Source organism: Rhinopithecus roxellana, chromosome 8, assembly GCF_007565055.1.
Source record: "Rhinopithecus roxellana isolate Shanxi Qingling chromosome 8, ASM756505v1, whole genome shotgun sequence".
Lineage (NCBI taxonomy): Eukaryota > Metazoa > Chordata > Mammalia > Primates > Cercopithecidae > Rhinopithecus > Rhinopithecus roxellana.
In genome coordinates this window covers 39122538-39128754 of record NC_044556.1, presented here as the reverse complement: position 1 = coordinate 39128754, position 6217 = coordinate 39122538, and the positions used below count along the sequence as shown (strand labels likewise).

Here is a 6217-nt window from a genome sequence, read left to right as displayed (position 1 = left end):
TCTTCCTCTTGTATAATTGAAACTTTGTACCCTTTGATCAACACTACTTGCTCCCCACCCCACTGCACTCCTCAGCGTTTTGTAGCCACCGTTCTACTCTCTACTTCCAGAAATTCAACTTTTTTAGATTCCACATGTAAGTGAGATCATGCTGTATGTGCTTTTCTGTGCCTGTTTTATTTCATTTAGCATTATATTATCCAGGTTCACCCATGTTCTCACAAATGACAGAATTTCCTTCTTTTCAAAGGCTGAATAGTATTCTATTGTGTATATTGTGTGTACATACCACATATTCTTTATCCATTCACTAGTTGATAGACACTTAGATTGATTCCATGTCTTGGTTATTGTGAATGATACTGCAGTGAGAAGGAGAGTGCAGATATATCTTCAACAGACTGATTTCAATTTCTTTGGATATATACCCAGAAGTTGGACTACTGGGTCATCTGGTCATTCTAATTTCTGTTTTTTGAGAAAGCTCCATATTGTTTTCCATAATGGCTGTACTAATTTACATTTCCATAGTCAGTGTACAAGGGTTCCTTTTTTTTCCACATCCTCACCAACATTTCTTTTTTGTCTTTCTTATAATAGCCTGTTAGAAACAGGTGTGAAGTGATATCTCATTGAGGTTTTAATTTGCATTTCCCTGCTGTTGGCCATTTGTACGTCTCCTGTTGAGAAAGGTCTGCTCAGGTCCTTTTCCCACTTAAAATATTGGATTGTCTTCTTGTTGTTGAGTTGTTTGAATTCGTTATGTGTTTTTGATATTAACTCCTTAACAGATGAATTGTTTGCAAATATTTTCTCCCTGTTGATGGGTTGCCTCTTTATTCTGTTAGTTGGTTCCTTTGCTGTGTAGAAACTATTTAGTTTGTATTTCTGGTGCTACAGAAATACAGAGGTTCATAAGAAATGACTATGAACAATTATTTGCCAAAAACTTGGATTTTTTTGAAATCCAATCTAGATGAAATGGATACATTTCTAGACACATACAACCTACCAAACTGAATCATGAAGAAATAGAAAATCTGAATAGATCAATAATTAGTAAGGGGATTGAATCAGTAATAAAAAGCTCCCCATCAAAGAACAGCCTAAGAATAGATGGCTTTATAGCTGAATTCTACCTAATATTTAAAGAAGAAAAATATCAATTCTTCTCAAACCCTTCCAAAAAATTGAAGCAGAGGGAATACTTTCAAATTCGTTTTTCAAGCCTGCCTTTACCCTGGTATTAAAGCCAGACAAGGACACTACAAGAAAATAAAATTACAGGCCAATATCCCTGATGAACATAGATGTAAAAATTGTCAACAAAATACTAGCAAATTGGATTCAACAGCACATAAAAGGATCATGATCACCATGATCAAATGAGATTTACCCCTGGGGTGCAAAGATGGTTCAACATACACAAATCAATAAATGTGATACACCATGTTAATAGAATGAAGGGCAAAAACCATCATCTCGATACAGAAAAAAAAAATTTGATAAAATTCAACATCTTTTCATGATTAAAACACTCAACAGAAGAAATGTACCTCGACACAATAAAGGCCACATATGACAAGGCTATAGCTAACATCACACTCAATGGTGAAAAGCTGAGAGTTTTTCTTCTAAGCTCAGGAATAAGGCAAGGACGTCACTCCTGACACTTGTGTTCAACATAGTGCTAGAAGTTCTAGCCAGAGCAGTTAGGCAAGGAAAAGATACAAAAGGCATCCAAATAGGAAAGGAAGATGTAAAATTGCCTCTATTGGCTGGCAGTGCGGTCTTACATAGAGAAAATCCTAAAGACTCTGCCAAAAATCGTTAGAATTGATAAACAAATTTTTCAAAGTTTCAAGTACAAAATCAACATACAAAAATCAGTAGCGTTTCTATACACTAACAACAAATTTTCTTAAAAACCAATTAAGAGGGCCGGGAGCGGTGGCTAACACCTGTAATCCCAGGACTTTGGGAGGTCAAGGTGGGCAGATCACAAGGTCAAGAGCTTGAGACCAGCCTGGGCAACATAGTGAAACCCCATCTCTACTAAAAATACAAAAATTAGCCTGGCATGGTAGTGGTGCATACTTGTAATCCCAGCTACTCAGGAGGCTGAGGCAAGAGAATTGCTTGAACCGGGGAGGTGGGAGTTGCAATGAGCCGAGATCACACCACTGAACTCCAGCCTGGGTGGCAGAACAAGACTCCATCTCAGGCGGGGGACAAAAAAGCAATTAAGAAAATCCCGGCTGTCTGCTCCTCCTATTCAACAGACAGCTGCATCTTCTCGTGCAGCGCCAGCTGCATCCCTAAGACATCATGGTGAAGCTGAAGCCTGGAGTCAAATGGGTTTGGCTGTATTGGGTGCCTGGTCACCAGGGCTGCTTTTAACTCTGGCAAAGTGGATATTGTCGCCATCAAAGACCCCTTCATTGACCTCAACTACATGGTCTACATGTTCCAGTATGATTCCACCATGGCGAATTCCATGGCACCATCAAAGCTGAGAACAGGAAGCTTGTCATCAATAGAAATCCCATCACCATCATCCAGGAGCTAGATTCCACCAAAATCAAATGGGGTGATGCTGGTGCTGAGTATGTTGTGAAGTCCACTGGCGTCTTCACCATCATGGAGAAGGCTGGTGCTCATTTGCAGCGGGGAGCCAAAGGGGTCATCATCTCTGTCCCCTCTGCTGATGCCCCCTGTCAGGCCTCTGAGCCCAAGCCAAGCCATCGCATCCCCTGTGACTTGCACGTATATGCCCAGATGGCCTGAAGTAACTGAAGAATCACAAAAGAAGTGCAAATGTCCTGCCTCGCCTTAACTGATGACATTCCACCACAAAAGAAGTAAAAATGGCCGGTCCTTGCCTTAAGCGATGATATTACCTTGTGAAGTTCCTTTTCCTGGCTCATCCTGGCTCAAAAAGCTCCCCCACAGAGCATCTTGTAACCCCCACTCCTGCCCACCAGAGAACAACCCCCCTTTGACTGCAATTTTCCTTTACCTACCCAAATCCTATAAAACAGCCCCACCCGTATCTCCCTTCACTGACTCTCTTTTCGGACTCAGCCCGCCTGCACTCAGGTGATTAAAAAGCTTTATTGCTCACACAAAGACTGTTTGGTGGTCTTTTCACACGGACGCGCATGACACCCCCATGTTCATGATGGGCTTGAACCATGAGAAGTAGGACAACAGCTCCAAGATAGTCAGCAATGCACCCTGTGCCGTCAACTGCTTAGCGCCCCAGGCCAAGGTCATCCATGACAACTTTGGTACTGTGGAGGGACTCATGACCACAGTCCACACCATCACTGCCACCCAGAAAACTGTGGATGACCCCTCCGGGAAACTGTGTTGTGACAGCCGCAGGGCTCTCCAGAACATCGTCCCTGCCTCTACTAGCACTGCCAAGTCTGTGGGCAAGGTCGTCCCTGAGCTGAATGGGAAGCTCACTGGCATGGCCTTCCGAGTCCCCAGTGACAACGTGTTGGTCATGAACCTGACCTGCTGTCTGGAAAAACCTGTCACATATGATGACATCAAGAAGGTGGTGAAGCAGCATCCGAGGGCCCCCTCAAGGGCATCCTGGGCTACCCTAAGCACCAGGCTTGTCTCCTCCAACTTCAGCAGCGACACCCACTCCTCCACCTTTGATGCTGGGGCTGGCATTGCCCTCAATGACCACTTTGTCAAGCTTATTTCCAGATATGACAATGAATTTGGCTACAGCAACAGGGTGGTGGACCTCATGGCCCACATGGCCTCCAAGGAGTAAGACCCCCAGACCACTAGCCCCAGTGACAGCATGAGAGGAAGAGAGAGGCCCTCACTGCTGGGGAGTTTCTGCCGCACTCAGTCCCCCACTACACTGAGAATCTTCCCGCCTCACAGTTTCCATGCAGATCTCCTGAAGAGGGAGGAACCTAGGGAACCCCACCTTGTCATGTACCATCAATAAAGTCCCCTGTGCTCAGAAAAAAAAAAAAAAAAAAAAAAAAAAAAAAAAAAAAAAAAAAAAAAATTCCATTTACAATAGGATTGGCAAAAAGAAAGTTCATTTCTGCTCATGTTGTCAGCAGCTGTGGCTCTGCTCTGCATGTCTTCTTATTCCAGGATCCAGCTGTAAAGCAGACCCATCCTGAACACATTGTTTTGCAACCGAGGGAGAAGAGGGCCCGCAGACCCATGTGGTGCTTCTTCAAGCCACTGCTCACCAGGCGGCACAGATCACTTCTGCTTACATCCTGTTAGCCAAAGCAAGCCCCCTGTCCAGGCCTGAGGGAGTAGGGAGAGGACCTACACCTCTCCCATAGGCAACAAAGGGAGGGTAAGGGATAACTGGGCACAAGAATAGGATCTGCCCCACTCCCTGTTTTTAAATGTTAGCAACTAAATTAAAAGTGTCATAAATGCTGGGCAGAGCCAAATAAAACACAAGAAACCACAAGCCATGGATGTACAACCTCTAATTTAAAAAGTCAGAAATGGAGTGCAAGCCTTGTTCTCTTCCTTGAAACATACACACTACCTCAGAGTCTGCTGAGTTTAACAGTCCTCTCAAAAAGGAAAGTGGTTACTTTGCCTTTAACATTATGGGTGAATCTATACTAGCTCCTAGTATAACCCAGCACCCCTGTTTTTCTAGAGGTGGTTTGTTTTTTTCCTTCTCTCTCTCTTCTTTTCCCATTTCCCTGGCTCCCTTAGCCTTTCAGAAATGCAAATATAATCATTCTCCTCCCCCTCACCCGACATTCCCTGCAGGGCAAGTTTTTCTAACTGTGTGCTCCAAGACAGATCTCTCCTTGAGAGCTGACGGTCGATTTGCAGACCAAAGCACACCCACCAAGGAACTTTCCCTTCCAGAGGTTGCCTCAGAACTTCCATCTTCCCAGGGTTGCCTCAGGACTTCCATCCACCAGGAGGGCAAATTGAAAGCACACCTGCTTGGCCACTTTTTCAACTTACTTCTGCCCAGGAAGGTGCCAACTCAACACCACGCTAGGAGGGGGACCCCTGCCCTTGCTCATTTCCTCCCTTACCCTATAAAAATCCCTGCTTTCTGTTCCCAAAGTGAAGCAGCACATTTTAAGGTAGGACCATTGTGCCCCTTCCCCAAGCTAACTTTGGAATCAATTCGCTTTTTTTTTGTATCAGACCTTGCTCTTGTTAACTGGACTCCACATGCAGCGAGCAACTAACCTGCATTTTAGTTACACTGGTAATCACTACTTCCTTGTGTAGGTGCTCATAAATTCTCTTTAAACAATTTATTTGTAAATATGACCCAGAATCTAGGTCATTTGCTGTTCTGTAATCTCCAGAACTCACCTTCTATTTCTTGTACTTAGGACGTTTGCCTGGGTCCAGTGCTATGGCACCAGTTTTGCTCACTACAGTCCCACAAAGATCATTGATAGAATTAAGCAACACATTTGCAAGATCTCTTAGCACCCAAGGGTAAAATGTTTTCGGGCCAAGAAACTTGACACTACCTCCAATTGCATGAAGCTCTTTTACATTCCTTTAACAACTTTTTTATCCTGGACCCTATCATTGTCTTTAAGAACCATACGGGTAGAATCTGGAAGAAACTGCCATTCAAACCAGCATTAATTTTTGTTCAGAAAGAAGATGGTGAATTACTCAGGGTTCTCCAGAGGGACAGAACCAATAGGATACATACATATAGGATACATATACATATATGTGTATATATATACACACATATATGTGTATATATACACACATGCATCCTATACATATATATAGGATTGTATACATTTGTGTATATATACACACATATATACATGTATCCTATTGGTTCTGTGCCTCTGGAGAACCTTGAGTAATTGTATACATGTGTGTGTGTATATATATGAGTTTATTAGGGAGAATTGGCTCACACAATTACTAAGGCAAAGTCCCACAATAGGGCTTGCAAGCTGGGGAATGAGAAAAACAGGTAGTGTGTCTCAGTCCAAGCCCTAAGCCTCAAAACCAGGAAAGCTGACAGTGCAGCTCCCAGTCTGAGACTGAAGGGTTGAGATCACCCCAGAGGCCACTGGTACAAGTCCCAGAGTGCAAAAGCTGAATAACCTGGAGTCAGATGCCCAAAGGCAGAAGGAGAGAAGACGGCCTGCTCTGGAAGGGAGAGAGAAACAGAAAGCCCCAGCAAGCTGCATGCCCTTTCTGCCTGCTT

The 6217-nt window shown here is 43.6% G+C and overlaps 1 pseudogene; it reads left to right on the top strand.

Moving 5' to 3' along the window:
• Nucleotides 1-2356: 2356 nt before the first annotated feature.
• LOC104665928 lies at nt 2357-3793 on the top strand (annotated as a pseudogene).
• Nucleotides 3794-6217: the final 2424 nt, after the last annotated feature.